Below are 27,387 nucleotides of genomic sequence, written 5' to 3' on the forward strand. Positions count from 1 at the left end.
TTTGCCCTTCTCTTCATTCTTATAATAGATTGTACATTGTGCACACCCATATTACATTTGATCAAAGTTGTTCCATTGGAGGTAATACAAGATCCTCAGTAACACAATCCTAAATTTGATTGTTTAGCCCCGGAAATCTTTTAATATTAGGTGCAGATTCAATTAGTTTATGAGGTGCCACTGAACAATTGCCTCGATCTTCAGATGTCGAAATTGCTGGCTATTATGGTTAGAAATCTCCTGTCATTTTTCAGCGCACCTCTATGGGACGTGAGGGAAAATGAGCAGAAATCTCTGTAAAAACTCCAATGTGATGGTCTCTGCTGATTGTTATGGCCACACTTCGTGTCACCTCACACCAAACTGCGATATCTGCCGCTTAGAATTGACACTGCTTCGCTGAATTCAATAGCAAACTTCACAATGACTCCTAATGACAATGGCTGACACAGAATGACAATGCCACGCAGATACTTACAGTTTGGCAGAAGGTCTCTCCAATACATCCTCCTAACTTTCTTGCTGTTCTGCATGGGGACATGTGAAACCACAGCTGCCACAACCTGTCCTCCTGCTTAGGCCATAGCGCTAACTGAGTCTGGGAATGTTACCTATGTGGATGATGTGACTTCCTGTTTCTTACAACACATGTCACATCCTAAGCATCCGGTACTGCTGTGACTATGAACTGAGTATGGGGGAAGGACATCTACGGTGCTATTCATTTGAATAAAAGAGTGTTTATAAGACAGACAATGTTCTGTCATAATTAGAATAATGTATATTTCAAAATTTTAAAGCAACACATTAATTAGTATTTATGCAAATTAAATAGAAGAACTTATAGGACTATTATAGGGCACAATTTTAATGAAGTATAGTAAAATTATTTGAACCACAATACAGTGGTATTGTTTGAGTGATATTGTTGTCACTTTCAGGAGCAGTATATATATATTCCACACACAATATAAACATTGAATAGTTCCTGTGACATTAAATCTTCAAAAGGATGAGATTTCATAATTCATAGGTAGTACATAAGGACCTCTTTACCAATTTTTGGGGTTTTCCGCCAATCATGATCAATCTAATTTGCAGGTTTTTGATCCAGTTCATCAAAGCTATTTATTATTATTATTCTGCTCTTTTCGGAAGTGCTGTCCACGTAAAGTACTTTCCAACCCAGTGATATCTTTAGCCAGAGCAGTGAAATACATTGCTTCATTGTTTGGCTGCATTGTATATACTGCGCATGTGCAGCTTGGTAAATAGCTGTCCCCATAAACATCTATTGGGACAGTGGTACTAAGCACTAAGTAAATGAATCCGGGAGAAATCTGTCGTTATTGCTTTGATAAATGTACCCGATACTTAAAGTTGCCATAATCAGATGTTTCTGCATAATTGCATAATAATGGGTAAAATATGCTTGATAAATTGACCCCATTGTCTTATTTTTACCAGTATCATTTGTAGTAAGAGAGATAAGTCCCTTATTATAGAAATAAAAATAAATTATAAGTGTAGATATCCATCTAACTAAAGTCCCCTTGTCATGGTAGATGGGCATCCACAATTTGATTTAAATGTGCATCAAGACCTTCCAGTTTATTCCAGCAGTTTTATTATAAAACATATATTAAAAAATAATACCGCTGTTTACTATTTATATGGTTTCTATGATGTATAAATGTTGTTTATAGTGTTTAAAGTTTGCACCTGTATATTGCACTTTTATATTCTACATATTGGAGTTTTCCATTGTTGGTTTATTTTTATAAATGTTAGTATTCCAACATTTGATTTAATTTCCTGCTACTCTTGTCCAGCAGCATTGAATGTACACTCTAACAAGGCATACAGTGGTCAAAGTGGAAATGTATAAGTGCTGGTATGGAAATACAGAAATGGTGTTATGAAAAATGTAAGCAAATGGAATTTTACAGTTTATTAATCCAAGCTGTAAAAAAGTGGTGGCATATCATACTACTGTACACTAAACTGCTTTGAACACTGCTTGCACATAAAAAATATTTTTTTATATGTCAGATTCAATGTATTTGCTGTATTTGTATTCCCTCAATACTTTATGTACCACTATTGTTTTTCTCACGTAATACTATTTATTTGCTGTATGAAGGTAATAAGAGTTTAGATGCACATTGTATTGGAAACACCCCACTGTAGTATTTACTTTATGAACACAGAAATTTCTGTGGCATATTCAAATCTGAGAGTTATTTAGTTAAGCGTCACTCTTAGAGATGGGCAAATCAAATTTCAGAATTAGACGAATTTGATAACAGTGAAAAAAAAAACATCAACATTTCCTATTGTGGCTGGTTCCGCAGTGACAATTGGACCAGTCCTTTTTCCTTCACCAAAAAATTCTCAGTAGCAGTCCAGGACTAACACTGTTTAAAGTACAGTAAATAAATAAATAATTAAAAAGTAAATAGGGGTTAATCCCTACTCCTCAATTGCTCCCAGCACTACAAAGCTATAACAGGGGCACCAAAGTGGGGGGTCCCCCTTTCATGTTGAAAATCAGCCTCTAGATGCTGGTTACTGTTATTAGGTAACTGGCTAAGTGAGTGTTTCTAACAGTAAATCTCTACTGCACTCTTGTGTTATTTGATAATATTTTATGCTTTAAACAGCAATAAAAAAAAATGTACTTACACCGGTGTAAGGGGCATATGGATACATAGGATGTAGTGTCTCTAACACAGTTTACAGAGTTACTGACACTCATCTCTCCCCAGACATGCTGTCTGCTCTCTGCCATCCATGGTTTTGGGGAATAAGGACAGAGGGCACTGGCTCTTCTCCATCACAATCAGACTCTGTCACGTGATAAGGATGAAATCATGCACAAGCTCTTTCTTTCTCACTTAACTCTCCTCGACCCCTACCCGCTGCTGCCTAATGTGACTGTACAGTTGCTAATATCATTAAGTGGTGAATATAGTGTGGGGGGGGGTGGGAACTGGTACGCCTCCTCTAACTGTGCACCTGGGGTACAGGTGGGATGAGAGGTCAAAAGGAGACAGACATACACCCAGGGAGAGAAAGACAGGGACCTAAACCTACATAGGCAGAGACAAATATGCACAATGGGTGGGAGGGAGTGAAACACATATGAGAAGACAGAGGGAAGGAGAGACAGACTTACAAAGTGGAAAATAGAAAAGAACAACAGACACAAAGGGGAACAGAGTCAGACATAGGAAGATAGAGGGGGAGAGAGGTACACATATAAAATTGGATGAAGAGAAAGACAAACACAAAGGGGAAACAGAGATAGAAGGTGGTGATAAAGACAGACACACAGGAGGTAGGAAGGACACAGACACAAATAAGACATGCAAATGTGGGGAGGAAGTAGTCAGGGGTGGGCTGGGGATAAGAGGTTAAGTCAAAGTCGATGGCCAGGACCAAGCTGTGCACAGCAGTAGGCCAATAGAGAAAGCAGAGCTGACCCTGTGGCCAGTAAAGAAGGAGTGGAGGTGGGGGTTAGATACCTGCTGTTTGTACTGAATGGCTGCATGCTTCCTTGGCCTGTTGCAAGCATGGCCACTAGAGAAGAAGTAAGGAACTGTAATAATAAGCCCCTACCTTCACAACAGAGTAAAGGAAGGTGGAGGGATTCCGGGGGCCGTCCACCTTTTTTTATTATTAATAAGAAATAACTTCTCCTTGCAGTCCTATGTTGTCATAGGTCTACTAAGGGGAACCCCTGGTAAGGTCAATTACCAATCTGCTCCTGGTGGACAGTGTTAGCATACTCCACATTCACAGTTGATGATATGAGCACAGGGGGAAGGGGGAGGGGGCTTGTGGACAACTGGAATCCCCTAACTGCAAACCTGTTTTTGGTCATTGAGATATACTAAATGTTCTGAATTAAAACATAACTGGTTAATTTATACGCATGTAAATTTGCCTATAAAGCAGACATTTTCAAAGACACTGCATAGACGTGCATTGCTTTCTATACTGCATCAACCTGGGACAATGAAAAGATAGAGTTTGAAGTATAGTATCTTAGATAACAGAAATACTCTGTACAGACTGAATAATGGTAGGTTAATTAGGAGGGTCAATACCAATGAAACTACAGCCAGAATAACTGATATATTATGGTTTATCATTTGATCTTTTTGTCCTTTATCAGAGCCCCATTTGTACTCTGCCTATATCTATGCTGTGGCTATAGCTCTTTGTGTTGGAGGAACAAAATAATTTCACCTACAATATATGTGTGCTTCATATATAAAACGTTACATTATCAGGGTTTATTAATCTCTGAAAGCGGTTGAAAGTAAAAAAGTAATATGAGGCATGTTGTGTAAAAACTGAGAAACAGAAAGTTTCAGTTCATGGGATAAAGAAAGACAAAGAGATGGAACCTTTCATAAGAGGAAGTGGAAAAGCAGGACACATGAACATTAGTGAAGTGCTTGAGGAAAAATAAATAACATTTATAAGCATAAATCTTACAATCCAGCAAACTGCACGTCCATGCTAGCGCCTGGGGCGAGAAAGACAAATGCCGCCCCCTAGCCCTCAATTTTAACCAAATGAACCTAAAATATTCCTAAATTTGCGCCCCCCTTCAGCATTGCGCCCTGGGCGGTCTCCCCTGTCGCACAGCCCTAGTTACGGCCCTGCGTTCACGTAACCACTACTGATAGAGCGATTGACTTTTTTTGTGTTATGTATAGTAGACATGCTCATTGTTGTTCCTGAGTACATGTCTGTTCCTTCGTACCAATGCACTATGTATTTCTAATTGTGTAGCAACAGAAGAAAATATATATTAATATGATTTCATTAGTTTAGTGTACAATTAAGTCCCTCACTAAAAGCGTTCAATAGCATTTAGAGATGTATTTGCTGCATCTATAAAGGCATTCATGTTCCGAGCATTGTCAGTGCAGGCCAAAGGATCAACCTGCTTCCATTTCTAATTTTAGAAAAAGGTGCTGACCTAGGGAAGCATTACATGAATGGCAACATTGCTAGCAAAATTTATTGTTCTCATTTTAAATTTTTACTCATTATTGGAGCTCTTACATGTCCAAATTTTGCTATGACAATGCCCTTTTTCCATCCAAAATCCTTAATTTACAATATTTATTTTCCACTAAATTAACTTGCAATTAGCCCAAATTAATAGAACAAATGAAAAGTAAATTCTTGTAACTGATTTATTGGGTGTAGTACTTAATAATGGTACTGACTACCCCGACAGAGAAAAATACGACATGAGGACTCCGAATGCATACTAGTGCTACCGGCAAAAAAAAAAATACTTACCAGGATGCAGATGCAGGGATTAAGGTTAGGGTTAGGGTTAACCCTAACCCTAATCCTAACCCTAACCCCTAAAATAATACTTACATTACATCAATGACAGCCAGGTCTGTCCATCGCCGCTTTAACACAAATCGCGGTTTGTGATGATGTCATTTTTCAGGGTCGGCAACAGAACGAGTCATCCCATCAACTTATCTGCATCCTGGTTTGCATTCGGAGTCCTCATATCGTCTTCTTCTGTGTTGGGGTAGTCAGTGCCATTAAACTGACTACCGCTGTCTTTATCTTATTTGGGAGCAAAAATAAATAGTAAGGAATTCTTCCTGTGTGTCCCAATTTTAATTTCAAAATGATGGGATACTGGGGTGTGTATAGGCCCTCTGCTGACTGTGGCATAAATTGAAATTACACACTTGTTATTCTTTATACAGATCAACAACAAGGAAAAAATACTTTTGCTTAATGTGCATTGTAAGACACAAATAGCACAATGCACAACATTGTTACATCTACTGTTAAGGTACAAAAAAATTACTTTTCTTATTCTCTATAATTGTCTGACCACCCCCGCAAAAAAAATGTCAACTGCTGCTTCTGATTACCCCACTACATGCAAACCTCTAGATATTTACTCAGCCAAAATTCCTTTCTATACTATGCAACAAATATAATAAAGCTTTGTTAAGTTCAACCTTGGGCAATAAAAACCTTTAAGAACAACGTATAGTGTTTGACCTTGGGTTAAGAAAAAAATCCTAATATGAGTCTACCTGTACCTCAGCACAGCGTTATCCAGTATTTGTGATAAAGAAAATTCTACACCGCTCTTTAGAACAGACAGGCAACACATAGTAACTACTTTCAAACATTACCACATGCTGTTCGCAAAACAATCTTTGTGCTTCTCTAATTCCCTCATACCGATGAAGAATTTTGTTTGTGTTTTGCCAAGGGCAAAAATCATATTTTATTCTTGTCAGGTAAAGCACTAAAATAGAAAGGAAACAGGGACTTGGAAAGGGTGAAGAAGTGGTAGGAAAGAAAAAGAGGTAAGAAGCTCAAGGTATTAAGGTGTTCATTTATTAATCAGTGTTACCACTGATTGGCACCATATCATAGTAAAAACCATCTTAGACTTTCTTACCAAGCAGTTATATGAACTTTTTCTTGCAGAGAACAATGCTCATCACCAAGTCAACACAATTCAAAGTTGCAAGAAAGGAAAGTGAAAGTGATAGTGAGCTATTATTTCCACTGGGATTTGTACTTTTTGCAAATCAGATTTGTGAGAAGCATTATTAAGGAACACGGCCAACACAAAAAAGATGATAAGTCAAAACTTATGGATTTTTTTTATAAAATATGTTACTAAAAGGGGAGAAGTATTTGTGACTGTATTTTTGTATACACATATAATACATACAAGTCTGGTGCCAGATTCACCCCTGCGCCTGTGTACAAATACCCCATTCCTGTACACTTTAGGAAATACGTATAAAGGTGAAATCAATGGGCATCTTAAGAATTAGAATTTGTCTTATTACTGTGTCTGCATGACAAGAGGCACTCGAGGTTTGGCTCTCAGCACCAGGTAGGAGGTAAAATGATAATGTGCCAAACTTACACCTACAAAAGGATGTCATAGGACTAGACTTGGGACCAAGAGGCAATAATTTTTTCAATAGCCCAAACACATCCTCAAGAATGTGATAAAACACTATAGTAAGTAGTATTTAAAAAAACAATAAAAAAAAAAAAAGTGTTAACTTTCAACTCCAAAGGGTAAATGTATGAAGCTCTGGTCTTGTCAAAGCGGCGATTTTTGACAATTTTGCAGTCCATATTTAATATGGCAATTTAATTAAAGACATACTCCAGTGGTTTTGCCTTTAATTAAATTGCTGTTTTAAATATGGATGGCAAAATCTTAAAAAATTCGCAATTTGACAAAAACAGATCTTCATACATTTTACCCCATATCAAACATAACATGGAAAACATATATTTTGTATTTTTATAATATTCTGATATTCTACATGTTTGTGCCGTGCTTAGAAAGGCATAGGATTAAATATTGGAAAAAAAAATGAAAACATTTTCATTTAGCCTACTGCTTTTCTTCAGGTCCAGTTGGGGGTCATCTAAAAGTGGCAACACGTAAATTTCTATATTCTCCTAATGCCTTTGGGTGAATTCACTCACTAATCTTTTACAAATAATACACAGTACTCAATTGATTTTTTTAGTATTCAGTAGATAACAGAGTGCTCTTACAAAGCCATAAATTACTACAGTGCTCTTAAATGCCTGCTATATTTGGTGCTTGATAATGCAGCTCCATACTGCAAATGACTTCAGTGTAATATTTGTAGTAACTACACATGTCTATTTCTTTTACATTTTCTTTTTTAAATTTGTTTTATTTTATTTTTTAATTTAATTTTTCAAAGTCTGAGACACGCTGTACAGTAAAATTATTTTCAAGGGTATCTGCTCCCAGGTGGTTGCTTGTGTTTTTTTCTGAAGTGGTGTAATTGAAAAGCACAATGTGATTCAGATAAGATGAAAAGAACTATATAAATGCAAATCATTATTAATTATTGTGTTCATGATAACTCTCAATTCTTAATCACTTTTGTGCATAAGTTGACAATCTGTGAAGCTAGGCAAAAGCTAAAATTCCTATGTTAAAATATATTTGGTTTAAATATGATTTAATTATTCCTTCTAAAGAGTTATTTGATATGGTTAGCTTTCTTTGTAGTGTGTTACATTTTACATATTGCATTTTATTGATGCTACTAAGTTAATCAAAATGATTAGTTTACAGAAGTGTTCATGTTCTCTTGACCCAAGTACAAAATACATAAAACACAAAGCCTGAATCCAAATAATATCTAGGTGTTTATTTGACAGTTTTGTCTTACAGATTTTTATTAACCATTGATGTAAAGCAGGCATTTACAAGTTACATAATTGAAGTTTTTATTGCTAGATCTGCCAAAGCATATCATCCTTTATCATGCCACTATTGTGTAAGACCTGTACATTTTCAAAGGGAATATGGGGGACCCAGTTCACAGGGTTTTATATAGGCATACTTCATGATATTGTTTATCTTTATTATGCAGTACACCATTTAATGTTTAAAGGAATCTCCAGTCTTAATACAATAGTACCCTTTCACTTGGAAATCTTTTAAGACGTTCTTCATACATAGATGTTCTTCAGCTAACCGTGGTATATACTGCTATTGCACATTGTCACTGTTTGTGTTACATTTACTAAACAGGGATACTGGCAATTAAAAATACAATGATATCCAGGGGTATAACAACAGGGGGTGCTGTGGGTACTGGCTCAACCCGTTTTAGGCCCCTGATACCCCTGAGCCCCAGATCTGTTCTCAAAATTTCTTATAAGCAGCACATGGGCGGTATTTGCTGTACTACTTATGCTAAGAAGAAGCCTCCCTCTCTACTCTAGTCATCGAGGAAAGCATCACCGGGACTCTACCCAAATGTTGCTATAGGAACCGGCACAGTTTCATCCCTGATGGTGATTATGTACAGATAATATGTCCTGCAAAGAACAATAATGAGAGGGGATATTGATATTTGTATTGCTTTATAACAAAAAAAAAATGAAAAATGCAGCTATTGTGTTAAAGAGAATGCTGCAACAGCTGCGCCACGAATAGATTAAAGGGTTTGACAACTTTTGTAATTTCCTTCTTCAATTTAATATGTCGCTCCCTTCCAGGAACCGTTCTTTTACCTGAAACTCATGCTGCTACACAATGTAAATCATCCACCGCTCTTCAATAGTGTTGGGGCTTATTGAAGAGCTAAGGAAGGTTTTGGAATTATTTGGCACTTGTCTTCAAATAATGAAGAGTTTCCAGGAGAACCCCCCATTTGCTAGATGGGAGGGCATATTACATTGAAAAGGGGTTGAACAAAATTTGACAACTTCTTTAAACATTGTTTATTGTGTAATTTAGGTGAAAAGAGTCACCTGACTTTTGGTCAAGGTTCCATGTACACTAGACCTGGGGGTAAATGTATCAATATGCGAGTTCTTCAACACAATTAAATTTCAAGCGGCGCTGCATTGTAAAGGGAAGTTAACCCGCATATTGATACATTTACCCCCTGGTCCTAAAGCACAGCCACCATATATTAATATATGTATGATTTTTCTATGTATGGTGTCTTTCCAGCCATAATCCTGGAATGCTTTTTTTCCCTTGACTCTGGCCTTCCAAAGAAATAGAGTTCAGAGTAGACTCTATATATCATACAACTCTGAGAATATGCGGGTTGGCACAAACAGTGGGTGCATTTACTTACAATTTATTTAATCTCAGTTGATAGTAAGACTATGTTGTCAAGGGCCATCTCTCAGCTGTTTTTTTTTGTCTTCTTTTTTTAGCAGAGACAGCAATCTGGCAATACTACATCATGTATCTTCTTTTATTATCTTTTTTTCAAATCCTGTGGATTACTCAGTCTGGGGATTACTATGAAGATGAAAATGCAGGTGATTTTTCACTAAATTGTGTCACTTCAGGGAAGTTGGTGATTTTTTTTTATGTTTAAAAGAGATACAAAGAACGTTGATTTTATTTCTGAGTTGTTTGACTGCAGTGTCGTGCCTCTGAACAGGTATGTGGATTTTTTTTGGGGGGGGGGTTGCTTTTTTAGAGGGGCTTTGTGACTTTGTGTATTGGTTGTTGAATATAATAATAATACTAATACTAACAATAATAATAATAATAATAATAATAATAATAATAATAATAATTATACTTACTGTTTTGAAGCTCTAGGTTCACCTTCTAAAACAGTGATGGGAAACAGACGGCACTAGGGCCGCATCCTCTGAATCTTTCCCTGCTGCACCCAACTCCTTCTTGCTTTATTGTCAGATTTGTTTGTTATAGCTTGTAACACTTGTTTAAAATCCCTGCTGATATGTTATTACAGATTCTAGTGTTTTTTCTTTGATTAACTGTATTGTTTTAACTTATTACGAAGATTTAAAGCAGGGTTTCCCAAACCCAGTCCTCAGGGCTCCCCAACAGTGCAGGTTTTCCATATCTCCTTGCTGGAGCACAGGTGTATTCATTAGCGCCTGACACATTGTAACAGATCCACAGGTGGTCCTAATTATGTCAGATGTGATCCAGAAAACCTGCACTGTTGTGGAGCTCTGAGGACTGGGTTTGGGAAACCCTGATTTAAAGTAATATGCTGCCCTTTAAAAGGTTAGAGGACCGATCTTGCAGCCCCTGCAGTGTATCAGGCTGCCTTTCACTGTCTTCCTCTTCAGCAATTACCCTATTTCAATGGTGCAATTGTCTCCCACCCCTCCCTTCCAACTTTATGTATTGTGATGGTTTCTGCACACAGGTCTGTGGCTGTTAGCTTAAATGCTTAGATAACTTGTTATAGAGAGTGCATAGGCCAGTTAATTGTTTTGCTGCTTTGTATAAAGCAGAATTTCCTAACAAGAACTGCTAAAAAGTTTATAACTCCTTTGGATGTAGTTGCAGCCAAACAATAGGACTGCAGAACTAGCAGTGTGTTAAAAAGTAAATGAGGTATAAAAGATACAATAGAAATACAATATATATTTTTAGATTTTTTTTTAATGAATATTATAGAGCACTGATGAACTATGAATTCATTAGGATGAAATAAATTATATAAATAAAATAGTTATTATATATGTTGGTAATTGTTTCATAATATAATTAGTTACCAGTAATTGTTCAATACCCATATTATCTTATTAAATCAAAGTAAAATGAAATAATATTCAAAACATGTGCTGTATTTAAATCTACCAACAAAATACATCTCGGGAACCGTGCTAATTTTCTTTCAGCATTTTTTATTTGCATTACATTATATGGTAGATTTAATAAGCAAAACTGTTCACCGTATTTATTTTGTATTATAATGACCAACAATAAACATACTAATTTCACTAATTTCAATTTACTTAGAATAATAGCCTAATATGCAAATTGAAGGTAGCTTGTTAGTTTTTTTTTTTAATTGCTTTAACAATAGAATGATATAGTTGTTGTAAATTTTAAGCGTTTTAAGAAATCCAAATAGCATTTAGAACACCAAATTTAGAAAATTAAAAGCAATTTGGGTAATTGGTTATTATCTTTAATGCAATATTTTATGGCCTCAGTTCATAAAATGTGAATGATGATGTATCCTTGGTTAGGCTCCAGGATTTTCCCTATTGTAACACAGTCTGATAGGCGCATTGGTTAGGCAAAAATATAATCACAATGACACAAGCAGACAAAGCTGACTATAAGCAGCATCCCAATGGAGGTCCAGTGAAGGATATAAAGATACTTCTAATAGTGCAGACAGTGACAGGTCAGCTACCAACCTGTGTAATGTTTGCAGATTTTTATGGATCCTAACCGTTCCCTGACAGTCTTAATCTCATGATTCCTTTTGATGGATAGAGATACTCAATGTGTCACTGCACAGCAAAATAATGTGAATTGACATGACTGCTGCAAATCACTTGTCTACAGAAAGTTTTTTAAAAAAAAATATATTTTTGTAGCGTTTTTTTGATAGAAATAATAATATTTAAATTGTTCTGATTGTTTTGCAAACAGTGGTTAAAAATGATGTATTAATCATAAGCTTTTTAAAAATAAATAAATAATGAAAACAAATAGAAGTTCAGAAGAATAATTATTTTGTTTATTAAAAGCCCAAGGTACGTTACTAAAAACCCACCCAGTGCATGCGAGCACACGGTACATAGGGGGCTGGTATTTTGTGCCTGTTTCAAAATGAACAGGGCCCAATTCTGCATCATACACTGGAACCATAAGGCCGTTTAGAGGGCAAAGGTTTTCAGCCCCCTATTTGCTAAAGCTAAGGTGGCCCCTTGACACCCTTCTGAAACCATAAGGCCTCAAGAAGGCAAGGGTCTCCAGGAACAACTCTGCAGCAAAAACGTGAAAAGTGACAAGATGTGTAAATGCTATGTGCAATAAATAGATAATAAAAAAGTGCCCATTACGGCTGGTGGGTCTAAAAAGTTTTGTTACCCAGCCATAAGGCCTGGGCACAGAAATGAAAAGTGTTGCTGGGATAATGAGTGCATAGTGTTCTTGTGCCTTACTCTGTACCATCAGTGCAGGTTTCCAAACCCTCCAACATGTATTATCCGGTACACCTATGCCCTGTTCTCTAGGGGCACGGACACCTCGGGCTCCATGCAACAGACCTTCTGGCCTCACCTTAGATAGTCTGCCTCATTAGGTAGTGGTGGCTCCCCCAGAAAAGAACAGATACTACACTTGTTCTTAGTCGAAAGACAGCAAAGTGAGAATGAATGATACACTGAAAGAACACCCTTATGTAATAATAAAGTTATGTTCCAACATTTGTCATGTGCTAGCCGACTCACTACCAGCCACAATAAATTTATAGCAAGCTAAAGACTATAGAGTTCTAACTTTACATAAATTAACATTATCTCAGTGATGATATAATACACCAGAATGAGAGAGGATACATAGTTCTTGTGCTATAAACATTATACAGAGCAATTTTTATACAAACTATGGCATGCATTGGCATTTATGTTCCTTAATGAATCAGGCCCTCAGTGGCCACTTTATTAAGAATATCTTTTTAGTACTGGGTAGGACCTCCCCCCTTTGCCCCCAGAACAGCCTGAAAACTTGGTGGCATGATTTTAACAAGGTGCTGGAAACATTCCTTAGAAATTCTGGTTCATGTTGACATGATGGCATCTTAAATTTGCTGCAGATTTGTCGGCTGCACATTCATGCTGCAAATCTCTTGTTCCATCACATCCCAAAGAAGCTCTATTGGATTGAGATCTGGTGACTGTGAAGACCATTGGAGTACACTAAGCTCATTGTCATGTTCATTGAACCAGCTTGAGATGTGTGCTTTGTGACATGGTGCGTTATCATGCTGGAAGTAGCCATAAGACAATGGGTAGACTGTGGCCATAAAGGAATGCACATGGTCAGCATCAATACTCGGGTAGTTTCCGGGATTTAACTGATGATCAGTTGGTATTAAGGGGACAAATGTGTGCCAAAAACACATTCCTCACACCATTACACCACCACCAGCAGCCCGAACAGTTGACAAAACAGGAGGGATCCATGATATCATGTTGCTTATGCCAAATTCTCACCTACCATTTGACTGTCACAACAGAATTCTCCAGACCAGGCAATGTTTTTACAGTCTTGTTGAGCCTGTGCCCACTGTATCCTCAGTTTCCTGTTCTTAGATGACAGGAGTGAAACCCGGTGTGGTATTCTGCTGCTGTTGCCCATCCACTTCAAGGTTCTATGTGCTTTGTGATCAGAGATGCTCTTCTGCATACCACTGTTTTATGATTGTTTGAGTTACTGACACTTACCTACCACTCCTGCTTGAAATAGTCTGGCCATTCTCCTCTGACCTCTCCCATTAACAAGGTGCTTTTGTCCGCAGAACTTCCGCACACACGATGTTTTTAGTTTGCTACACATCATTATCTGTGAACTCTAGAGACTGTTGTCCATGAAAATTATCTGCAGTTTCTGATGTATTCAAAATACCTGTAAAAAAGTCACTTAGATCGCATTTCTATCCATTTCTGGTGTTTTGAAAAACAAATGAACCTCTTGATCATGTCTGCATGCATTTATAAATTAAGTCGCTGCTAAATGATTTGCCGACTAGATATTTGCACTAGCGAGCCAGTATACAGATGTACCCAATAAACCGGCCTCTGAGCATATATTGTAGTACATGTGTGTGTATATACAATATATATATATATATATATATATATATATATATATATACATATATATATATATATATATATATATATATATATATATATATATATGTATATATTATTATTTTTTTATTTTTATTTATACCACTATTTTTGCAACTTTCTCTCTCTAAACTGACCATAACATATAATATTTTTTTATCGGAATGTGCTACATGTGTCCTATCTGTGTTGGGAAAAAAAAAGTGTAATATTAACTTGCATGTACTGAAAAATACAAACGTTATGCACATTTGAATTGAAGCACAGCAAATGTGAAATTTGGTCTTTTCATGAAGGGGGAAACCCTGTAGTCTTGAAGTGGATAACATTTTATTTAATAGAAATCCCTACTTATCTTCTTTAGTTATTAGGCAGCGGTTGCCAGGGGAAACTGTACCAGGCATTGAGTCACACCCTCCCCCACTATATCATACAGCTGAAGTCAGCATGTCTCAAAGAAGCACTGTGAATAGAAGCACTAATTCATATGACTGCATGGTCATTTGGCATAATATATTCAAATAAAGGAAGGTGAAGGGCCTTTCAGATTATTCAAATGTTAAAATTTGTGTGAGATTGCTGCTGAACGTCACAGATATTCACCCATATACACACATTTTTAACCCACATTTTGCAGATCAGGGAAGGATTAGAAGAAAAAGAGAACAACTATAAATTCAAGTAAACGTATCTTCTTCATTGACATAATAAAAGCTACTTTAGCATTATAGTTATCAAAAACTAATCAAAATATTAAAGAGCAGCTATATTATAATAATAATACAGAAAATAAGCACTATGGAAATTGCATTTTGGTACCAGCAGTCACCATTTCACATCACTTTAATATACTGGAAAACGTATTTAAAAGGTTAAAGTGAAAGTTTACTGAAGTCAGTTTCACCAAACTGTTTTATGCAATTTGATGTGCAGGTTGTAAACCGTGCAATATACTAAATGCCAAAACGCACATCAAATCACATTATGTCAAACCAACCAGATCTAAATCCCCAATTCTGGTTTTGAGTCATGGAAAACATACAAATGTATGAAGCCCTGGTTTGCAAAACTTCACATAAACCCACCAGGAAAAAGGCAGATTTATTTAGACATGGCTCTGATAGGTGAGATTGCTCAAACTGCATACTGTTATACTATCTAGTTTGTGTAGTTTGTGAGAAAAGGCACAAAAAAACTGAGTGAAATTGATTTTAAATAAACCCTCCCTTACATTATCTCTAACCATAGGCCAGATGAATTTATGACAGAAAGGGAAATTGTAATGTGCTTTATTTATTTGACTAGATATTATTGATAATATATATATTGTGATATATATAAATTGTGATAAAGACGCTGGAATAGTGTTTTTGGGCAGGTATGTTTGTCCCAGGTTTCTGACCTACATGTTTTAAAAACCCCAGGAAAATGTTTGTCTGTATTTAAACAGCTCTTGGCCTATGGCAGTGGATTCCAAACTTTTTCAGTTCAAGGCACCATTAGGGTTTCCATAATTTTTTTCAAGGCACCACTTAGCCAAAATAATGACCTTGTTTACCACTGTCCCTGGCTGAGGCAACCCTGTAGAGTCGCTGAGGCACCTCAGGGAGCCTAGGCGCACAGTTTGGGAACCGCTGACTTATGGTAAAAGCTGGTAAAGGGTTCTTGGGGTTATGGATAGAGAGTGAGAGCTAGGCCCCATTTCAGGTATTTTGGGCCTCCAGCCTGAGGATAGGCTAATTAGTACTTTCACCTGTGTAAGGGATTTAAAAAAACAGAGAAGCTAGACGTCTGTGCTGCTCTGCCTGGGGGAAGGAATGCAGGATATCGAAAGGAGAAAGTCTGATATCTGTTGTGAGTAAACTATGTGTGTTGGAACATCTAATGTTTTTTTAGTTTCACACTCAGGAACGACTTGGGTTTAGTTAGTACCGGACAGGCAAGGTGTTTGTTGGGAAGACATTTTTATTTTTCTGCGTAGTGAAACTGGCTTAGGCCAGTTGTATCCAAAACCTTGGACATGCGTTATTTCTCAGTTGCTGTACACTACCATCTACCCCAGGAGATGGCTCCTGCTCCCCTAACTCAGCTACGATACATGTGTATATGTATATATATATATATATATATATATATATATATATACATATATATATATATATCGGAACACGACTACTGTATATATCTATCTATCTAAATAAATATATATATATATATATATATATATATATATATGTATAAATAAATATATATATATATATATATATATATATATATATATCTATATATATCTATATCGGAACACAACTACGGTATATATCTATTTCTATATATCTATATCTAGCTATCTATCTATATATATATATATATATATATCTACTATATAAATGCCTAGTGGCGTGTGTGAAAAAAACAAGCTGCAGCACCACCTGCTGGGCAGAGTTATACACTGACATTTCTTGAAGGAGAAGTGACAGTTGGGAGTGGTTGGTGGTTGCCGGGGGTGACAGTGGGGAGTTTTTTACACCTTAAGTAGCTTGATGAAGGATGTGGCAATGAAGATGAAGGATGAGGTGATGGAGAAAAGTGATGAGGTGGTGACATGTGGACAAAACCACGTTAAAAAAGGGCGCTTGCGTCGGGAAGTAACGCTCTTCCCCTGAGGAGGCCTGGTCTAGGCCCAAATGCATGACAAGAACCTTTTTAACACCTTAAGTAGCTTGATTTGACTAGAATGCATGAGTATCATGCACGGGTTAACTTGTATATATATATATATATATATATATATATATATATACATATACAATTCGCCTATACATCTTTATATGTATAGAGACAGAGAGAGAAAGAGAGAGATAATAATAATGCTTCAAGGATATATGTTTCCTTTTCATCTTCTCTCTGAAAGCAATGCAAAAGTTCCTTCAGTGAAATTGACAGTTCTGCTAATTGTCAAACCAGTGCCTAATACCTATAGCTGCAGAATCCCTGACCGCTGTATAAGTCCACAGTTCACCAAACTTTTATAGATGAACCTCCATATAAAGGGTAATGAAGAGTTAAAACGAGAGGTTAAGCTGATTTGGGTTCCAAACTGTGGACCACGCCACACAGGTTTCAAACAAATTCTCCACCAACAATTCTGGTCTAAAACTAAATGACAAGTTTCTCCTCATATCCATTCAATCTAAACCCCAATAATATCTCCCATGGCACAAACCCACATACCTTCTTGCTGCTTAAATTACCTTGTCTATTTCTCAGACACTCCCCAGTACACGTTTCTCCAGCATTAGATTTCTCCCTCTCAACATCACATTGAAAGCTCTCATTCAATGTGTCCCAATGTTTGTTATCACACCCTCCAGCTTATAGGGATTGTTTTTAAATATTTCTTTCTTTAAATGTGCTAAAACAGGTGATCCTGACAGGATGGCACCTACCTGGCATGTCAAGCCAGGCACACTACAACTCTCAAGGCACTCCACATAGGCAAACAGCATCCACTGTTATGTATAAAATGCATGCAATTTAAAGGTTTGCAAATCTTCACAAATCAGATGCAGTTTGAGTTTTCACCCTCCAAACCACAGCACGATTTATGTAGCCTAAGGATCACACATAGATATGGTATTTCAGCACAATATACAGTAATACAACGTTTCAATGTATGAGAAAGCAAACACAGCTGTGATTATTATAGCAAAGGCAGCACAAGGCATTTACATCCTCTGTAGGCCAGGCACACTGTTATCTTTGTAGCTCAGTGATTTCTGTTTGGTGTATTGTATTTGTATAAAACAATAGATGCAAATAAATTACATACCATAGAACAACACAAATAATTGTGTCTTTTTTACAACAGCGCAACTTGCAAGCTGATTAAACTATAAACAAGTTACTACCCAGGATTGTTAGGCAATATATATTAATTGGCAATATATATAGACAATCAAAGCATATGTTTGACAGACTGATAGAAAGGGTCGGAGTGGGAACAGTTATAATATTTGGTGTAAAGATAAATGGCGGTGCCACCCATTACAATCAGTTGGATTCTGTGATTTTTCTAGTGTGGTTTAGAAACAAAATTAAACATGTGATTGGTTGCTAATAGATAACATCACCTTTTGCACCGATGTTTTTTAAAATGTTCACAATCGACTCTAATAAACACAACAATGGTATCATACATATAAATAAAAGGCAAAAGCCATACAATCTATAACCTATGATTTGTCTTTGAAACGCAAATCATTTGTGAAAAATGTGAATGAGAAAAGCATTTGCATCATCAAGATCATCAGTATATTTCATTATAGATGAGGGGATTTGCTGAGAATTGTTTTGTAAATCTACAGTAGTTTTGAAGCAGAACAGGTTGTTTTGTACAGATAGTCTCTTTGACATCTGCTTTTGTTTCACCATATCTGCAAAATTCCATTCCACACTATATTTCTATATTCACATTTCGCTGAATTTAGAATTGGGTACCTAAGGCCAATTTCCGCCAGCAAAACATGTACAATTTTCTTTTCAAATGTGGAACAATGTGGAACAAGATGAATATTACAAAGAACAGTTTTGAACATATTCTTCCTCTCTACTTTTAATGAAACAAATGCACTCTTCTAGATCCAATTTTTGTGCAGTTTACATCTGTTTCTGCACATAAATAGCAAAATTATCAAATGACAAGGAGCCAGAGCTGAAATTCATGCTTCACCTCTTCTCATTAATTACCCCCATAGACTCCCTGTAAGATAATGACATTTGAAATAGCCTCGTCACAACATGAACTCATCAGTGGCTTATCTCATTGCAGCATAATTCAACAAGATGATATTCTTACTAATTCAACAAGATGATATTCCTAGTAAATACTATCACCGCATTGAAACATAGAAACATAGAATTTGACAGCAATATATAAACTACAGGTCCATCTAGTCTGTCCTTTTTTTGTGATGGGTGCGGGTGGTTGTTTTGGAGCTTTCTTATTGGGGGTGTTTAGTTTCTCTGTTTTTTTTTTCTTAATCAAATATTATTTCTAAGTCATTCATTTAAAAACAATAGCAATATTGTTAAATTATTTCATTATATGGGTACCCACCATTGTATAGGAGACTATTACTATTACCCTTCAGTCTTCCTCCTTGCTATTTGAAGGTCAAATATTTTCTATTATATCATCTCTTCCCTTCTCTCCTCTAAGCTGTACAGCTCTCTGAAGTCTTTTTTGATAACTTTTATTATGCAGCTCCTGAACCATTTTAATAGACTTTCGATGATTTTGTTCTATTTTTATTAATATCTTTTTGGAGCTAAGGCCTCCAGAATTGAAGACAGTACTCAGGTAAAGTGTTATCATTGACCTATAAAGTGATAATATAACCTTCCTCAGCTTGCTATCACTACCTCTTTGTATACAACCAAGTATTCTACTGTCACTTATCGCACTTCTTGACTACACTGCTTGTTAACCTTTGTATCAGCTGAAACTATATTTCCAAGCTTCATTTCTTTGGTTGCTTTTAATATCATCATTCATTGTATACTTAGCTTTTGGATTTGTGTGTAATACACAGGTAATTTTACATTTTTATGTACCATACATTATTCCACTGCACTATTCCATCTTATCATAATCAGTACTTAATCTACCCTTTACCATCGAAAATACCTATCTTCCCTTTATAGACCACAAATAATATCACTAATGAATATAATAAACAAATAGGGCGTATGACTTTTCCTTGCGATAGTCAATCTGAGCCTTTAAATTTGACTACAGCACTTTGTTTTCTTTCTTTTAGTCAAACTTTTGTTCATTGTTGAACATTGGAACAAGTGTCCTGGCTCTATTTCTAGAAGGGAGCATGATGATATCTACTCCAAGCTACTCAAAGCACAAGAATTCCTGTGCAGCACAAATGGTGACAGCTTCTCTAAAACCAGAAGAGGAAGGAGGTTCAGAAAGGATAAATGGTGAAGGACAGTTATGGCTGTAGCATTTGTTTTAAGATTTTTAGAAATCTTAGAATTGGAAGCAGCCGACGGATGTTATATATTTGAGAAACCCTTTCACATTGTACTGGCGCTAGCTGCTTCCATTACCCACTTAAGAAGAGCAATAACAGAGTCGCGTGAAAGGCTGATGCCATTTTCGCGCGTCGGGATATTCACTGATCGCATTACTATTACGCCGGAAATGACAGCATCGCCTTCAAGTTGCCAAGGTAACTGTTGTCATGGTTTAGGCTATCGGGGAAATTAATACCACCGATGTCTCCACCTTGTCTCACCCTATTTTAATCATACCATACCACTGTATGACAGAAATGTCACATATGGCTTCTTTATTATTGGTAGCTGATAATGCTGCTGCTTTACAATAGCCACATGCACTTTTTCCCAACAGGCAGCTAAGTTTTGTTCCACTACCTTTATGTATCGAGTAATCGCCACACCTCTTATATTATAAGGACAGGGTCATCATTATTTTCTCTTTCATGTCATTGTATGTAATCTGTCTGTGTTATGATCCCCTCAATGTACAACGCTGCATAATATGTTAGTGCTTTTAAATAAAGTGTAATTATAATAACGTGTGCTCACAAAATTTAATACATATATACAACAATTGTGAGGTTAAGAGCTCCATACAATTATTGTACTTGGTTATAGCTGGTCTAATTTGTAAAATTAGCAAAAATAACAGAAAACAATCAGTTATCACCATAACTTAAGTGCTACCCAGATGTGTATTAGGTCTACATTTTACCATTGGAGGCCTGCATATTATTTAGGTAGATATTTGTTACCCACATTCAGAGCCAGACTGGGACTAAAAATCAGCCCTGGCATTTAAAGTATATTTATGGTAAATCATATTATGCCACAATACTGCCCCCAGTTGATATTATGCCATCATATTATACCATACAGTAATGTGCCCAGTTCCAATTTTGCCACAAAATAGTGTGCCAAGTTCCTATTATTCCACCCTAGTGTTCCCAGCACAGTGGCTAAATGGTTAGCACTTCTGCCTTACAGCACTGGGGTCATGAGTTCAATTACCGCCCATGGCCTTATCTGTGAGGAGTTTGTATGTTCTCCCCGTGTTTGAGTGGGTTTCCTCCGGGTGCTCTGGTTTCCTCCCACAATTCAAAAACATACTAGTAGGTTAATTGGCTGCTAACAAATTGACCCGTGTGTGTGTGTGTGTGTGTGTGTGTATGTATGTGTGTGTGTGTGTGTATGTTAGGGAATTTAGACTGTAAGCCCCAATGGGGCAGGGACTGATGTGAGTGAGTTCTCTGTACAGCACTGCGGAATTAGTGGCGCTATATAAATAAATGGTAATAGTAATTAATTATGTCACCTTAGTGTCCCCAGTTCCTATTATGCCGCACAATGGTGTCCCAGGTCCTATTATGCCACACAATAGTGTCCCAAGTTCCTATTTTGCCACCTTAGTGTCTCCAGTTCCTATTATGCCACCTTAGTGTCCCCAGTTCCTATTATGCCACCTTATTGTCCCCATTTCCTATTATGCCACCTTAGTTTCGAATGATGCCACACAATACTGCCCCAAGTTCATATTATAACCCAGTAAATATGCCCCACATGAAATAAACTCATAAAGACATAAATAGACAGCTCTGTTATGTACTCACCTCAGGCAGTCTTCCGTTCCGTGGCACGGCATGGCTTCATTCCATGGAGGGGAAGCAACTGTTGTCATGGAGAGAAAGGGGCGGGCACAGAAGGGAGAGACGGATCTGTATGATCCGCTGCCAAGCGCTGTATGATGGCGGGTCCTGGAGGAGGGAACAGCCTACCTGTCAATAGTCCCAGTCCAGAGCCAGAACCAGATTTCCGGTCCCTTGCGTGCCCCCTGATGGGGGAAAAAATTGTGCCGGGAGAGTCTGCTGCTGGGACGGGCCGCCAGCCGGATCGGCCCATTTAGTCGTCGGCCCTTCTGGCATTTGCCAGAAGTGTCAGATAGCCAGTCCGGCCCTGCCCACATCCAATACAAATTATTCACCAGTAAAAAAGAAAAATTAATCACCATATAGGCCTACTAGCAGGACAGTTTTTACTACAAGTCAGACCAAAATATATACTTTAAGAGTAAGTAAGTACACACTACAGATTTTTCACCCGATTATTGTGCCAATCACATGATAAACAACCGTTAGGTCCAATATCATATTAGTGTGTACGTTCCCACGATTATGTTTTATCGTACCAAAGCATGACATGACATGACCTGTATCATGTAATTTGACCTTATAATCGGAATAAAAATCTCTATAAACGATGGATCGATGATGGGCAAATTCTGAATGGAGTGTGCAGAGTCACAATCTTTTCAGCAGATGGTTGTGACAGATGAAGAGCACAGATCTGAAGGTAAATCATGCAAAATCATGTAAAATTGTGTAAGTGTGTATGAATAAATCGACATACTGATTGGGACTTTCAGTCATTGGTAAAATCATTAAAGATATCACATCAGGAGAAATTCTCTGTAGTGTGTACCCAGCTTAAGTTGGATCTCGTGGAAAAGCATATCATAGAAGCTTAGCAGATTGAACACGAAAGATCCCTAGGTTTTAGCTAAACAATACTGTGTTTTAACAAGCAAGTTTTCTTGCTTTGAGCGCAATATCTTAATTTAATTTAAACACAAGCAAACAGTTGCAACGGTAAAGAAAACATGGGATACCTAAAGGAGGGATAAATGTTCCTAGTTAGACCACAGTTTGAATATGGGGTGCAGTTCCCGGCACCTCACTGTAAGAAACACATATAACAACTTGGGACAAAAAAAAGTTGAAGGATTAATTTATAAAGAGAGGTTATAAAAATAGGTTTGTTTATTTAGCAAAAAGGCACCTAGAAATTACCTAATTAAGAAGTACAAAGACATTCAAAACCAATAGAAAAATTTGTATAATAACTTAAATAAGAAGGACAATAAAGAGGACTAGAGGTCATCAATTGTAAATGGAACAATGACTGTTTCACTATGAGCTTATAAAGGGGTTCTTTACTGTAAGAGTGGTTAAGCTGTGAAATTCCTTACCACAAGAGATGATTATAGCAAAAACATTAATAGAATTGAAAAATGAATTGCATGCCATTTTTAGAAAAAATGGTATTTATAACTAAAATTAGTAAAATACATTGTGTGGAAGACTGATCCAGATAATTTATCTAATTCCCATTTTTGGGATCAGGAATCATATTTTTTTTATGAGTGTATTAATAGATAGCATAGGGGATATGATGAAATACCATTAGCTTTATGGATCTGACCATTATGCTGTTTTGCATTCAGTATACTTTATCCCAACTTCTTGTCTACAGGCGTGCTATATCTCAATATTGTGTATTGGGCTGTTCTCTAATATCATCACTACTATTGCTAGGAGTAATCCATGATTTAGAATCCCTTTAATTGTTTCAGTGTTTGCTCCATGTAGATAGTATCTTCTTTTAGATACTGCATATGCTGTCTAAATAGATTGTATTCTTATGTTATATTTGTTATTTTGAATATTAAGTTTGTAATCATTTGCAGTGATTCACAGATATAGTTGTTTTTTATTGACACTTAGGGCTAAATTTGCTAAGCTGCGGGTTTGAAAAAGTGGGGATGTTGCCTATGGCAACCAATCAGATTCTAGCTTTCATTTATTTAGTACCTTCTACAAAATGACAGATAGAATCTGATTGGTTGCTATAGGCAACATCCCCACTTTTTCAAACCCGCAGCTTAGTAAATCTAGCCCTTAATTTTTGTTTGAATGCTGTCAATTTTTTATTGACCTATAGCTCTGTTTTTCTTTTTCTTCTACTGTACACTAAAGATGGATCAAATTTAAAGAAATGAAAATAAACTGTGGACACAAGGGATGTATTATTGTATTTTATTTAAGAGCAACATATTATGAAGCTCTGTGCTGCTACTTTAAAATAAGCACTTTTAAAGTTGACCCTTGTCTATTGTTAATGTTATTGTGTATTGGTTTACAGAGTTTTTATTAATAATAATCTTAGAATACAACATACATCTTACTTCTCCTTTGATTGTTTTCATGTATAACTAATTTGGTAGAAAACAGATACATATAACCAGCAAATTTGTTGGTAAAATTGCAATTTGCTGTACATTTATTAGTTATTTTTTACTAAAATGTTCTTCCATACACTACCTTAATGCAGTGGTTTTAATGTTTTACTGCAGTCTTTTTTTGTCAGCACTGTTTGCATGTAATGTCGCTAGTCTTATGGGAAATATAAAAAATATATATTAATAAAAACATTTATGCAATGTTTTAAACAAAACAAACTACTAGTGGCTCAACTTCCCTTGATGACCCAAAGCCATCTGGTAACATGCTAGAACCATCCCAGAGCTACAATTCATAATGTATGCAGTTGGATTTGTCTAGCTGAGATGCCCCAGGAATTAATTATCATAGTAATCAAATCTATTTCCTGCCATGTAGATCATAAATTTGTTGTCAGCTATTTTATTGGAAAATGTAAGCTTGCTTACAAAGCAATACAAAAAGCATATTTCTGTGCTCGTTGTTCATATATGTCTGGTGCTTTCGTTTTTTAGCAAGTTATAGTGAGATGGCCTGGCAAATGTGCAATGTATATTTTCCAATAGTGGACAATATCACCGTATTCCTCCTATTGCTTATTTTTATAGTGCTCTAGTGCTTTTTTGTCTCTTATATAAAACATTTACAGGTGCTCATGCTGAGAAGATAAATCCATTCATGTGGTATTTGGTGTCCTTGAGTCCAATACATGTAAGACACTATGGACCTAATTTAGAGTAGGACGCAAAGTATGTTTAAGAAGTGTAGGAGTGGGAGTGTACCACAGCTTGGTAGGGTAATACGAGTGGCAAGCAATCCCAGTTGCGTCCCACTCTTAATACCCTATCGAGCTGCGAGCAGTTCCTGCAGCTAACTAACCACTTGCGCCACCTAATTGTGTTTTGCGTCTGCGCCTCACTGTGAATAGGATTTATTTACATGGTCATGCCTTCACAATTACACATTCCTCCCATTCTCTTGTAGTGAGTCGCAAGCTTGCACAAGTATTAATTGCGTCCATGATGCAGGTGAATTTGGGACTTTCTGCACATGCGTGATAGTGGTTTTTTTGTTGAATGCACCTAAAACGGACTTTGCGTCTGACTGTAAATGAGGTCATGTATTGACATCACATTTTAAATCTATTATTTAAAAAGAACAAATACAAAATAAGAAAATATAGAGTGATATGAGGTCTAGAATACACAAAAAGGAAATGTTCTGTTGATCAATGTAAAAAATGACAGGCATAAAACAAAACAAAAACGTCAGTAAATAAAACAATGGTTAAACTATATCAACTCAAACTTTATCATTGTATTATTGTATTTATTTCCTTTTATTTAGCTTTATAGGTTTACAAGCTCATAATATAATTATTTTCTAAGTTATATTATGGATGGAGCTTTTTCCTACTATGCCTTTTCTTTTATTAGTTATTTATTTACTTTGCCTAGTTAGACTCCCATCACTGGGTGATTACCACAGTGCACCAAAATAAACGTGCAGAGATGAGTGAAATCTCATGCAACTCAAGTTTTGTAAAGAAATAGGTCCTTATGCATAGGTGATAGAATATCATTCCACATTGTGGGCCTTATGTAGTGTTGGACGTAATTTCCATCTACAATGCAGAGAGAAAAGAATACCAAGAAAAGACACATCTTACACATATATGTTGAGCTGGACACATCTAAGCTGACTGTCATCACTAACAGTTATTATTATTATTATTATTATTATTATTATTAATTTTTATTTATAGGGCGCCACTAGGTGTCCGCGACGCCGTAGAGGGACAAATTAAATTACAATACCAGGTGAGACAGCACAGCACAGTAAACAATAATCACAGTAACTCAGTGAGCTCAAGGCACAGCTAGAGGGGTGGGGGAGGGGAGGGGAGAGGGGATGGTCTGCCAACAACGGCACCTAGGAGGGAGGGCACGGATGAGAGGGAGACCCCCAGGGGGAAGAGGAGGGAGCGAGAGGGGATGGGGGAAGAGGGTCCTCGAGGAGGAAGGCAGGGAAGCTGGCGAGCAGAGTTAAAAGTGGAGAAGACAGGAGGAGAGAAGACCCTGCTCAAAGGAGTGTACAATCTAAGGGGCACAGCGTACAATCTACAGCTGGCAATTTACACAAGTGATCGAACATCCACAAGTTTCCTGACTCCTGGCATCTGAATCCAAGTCTATGTAAGTCACATTTGCTCTACAATGCCGTTACATGCCCTTCCACCGCTTTGTTTCTTTAATCGAAAGGGTTCGCAAGTAGCTGCAAGTCCGAAATATGCAAAATTTGGGGAGCAATGGCGGAATGAGATAAATATTCCATAGAACAATTTGGAAAATTTTGCTTATCTTCTAATAACTGCATATCCAAGTGCCATAGTGAGGACATTAGTGTGTCTACGACAAAAATCATAACAGTTGGCTAACTCGAGCTAATGCTAGACTGAGCTAATGTAGTAGACACGTTCCCTTATGGGACACTTCACATATCTTATTTATGCAGAATTGTATGTGGTGATAATGCACAATAAGTATGATCATATTAGAAAATTATACCAGCTGGGGATTGTCCACTGAGTGCCCCAGACCTAATGAGAATTATTTTCAATATCTCATAATTAACTGTGATAATGATGGCATAGTGAAAATAAAATCGGGTTCTGTATATGTGAGCATAGGTCCCCATCAAAATCATTACTCCGCCCACTCTATCTCCCAGCAACAACAACATTAATATTGGTTAATCAATTTTTAGTGCCCCATCACATTCTTTCATTCTGTTCTACTTACTAATAGTAGAATAGTTTAGTGACATCTGCAAGTATGTCATATTTTACCTGGGTTCTTATTGGCAACTTTAAGATGTGGATTTTATTGCCTAAATGTTATGATTTCTAAATTAGATTGTGGACTCTGAACAACCACAATCCAATACATCTTAGATGGTGGTAAATCTAATTGCTCATCTGTAAATTTGTGATGAGGATGGCACAGTGACATTATATTTGGATTTACTGTCCTTAACGTGGGCTTTCACCAAAATCTTTCCTCTGAATGTG

Source organism: Mixophyes fleayi, chromosome 8 (assembly GCF_038048845.1).
Source record: "Mixophyes fleayi isolate aMixFle1 chromosome 8, aMixFle1.hap1, whole genome shotgun sequence".
NCBI lineage: Eukaryota > Metazoa > Chordata > Amphibia > Anura > Limnodynastidae > Mixophyes > Mixophyes fleayi.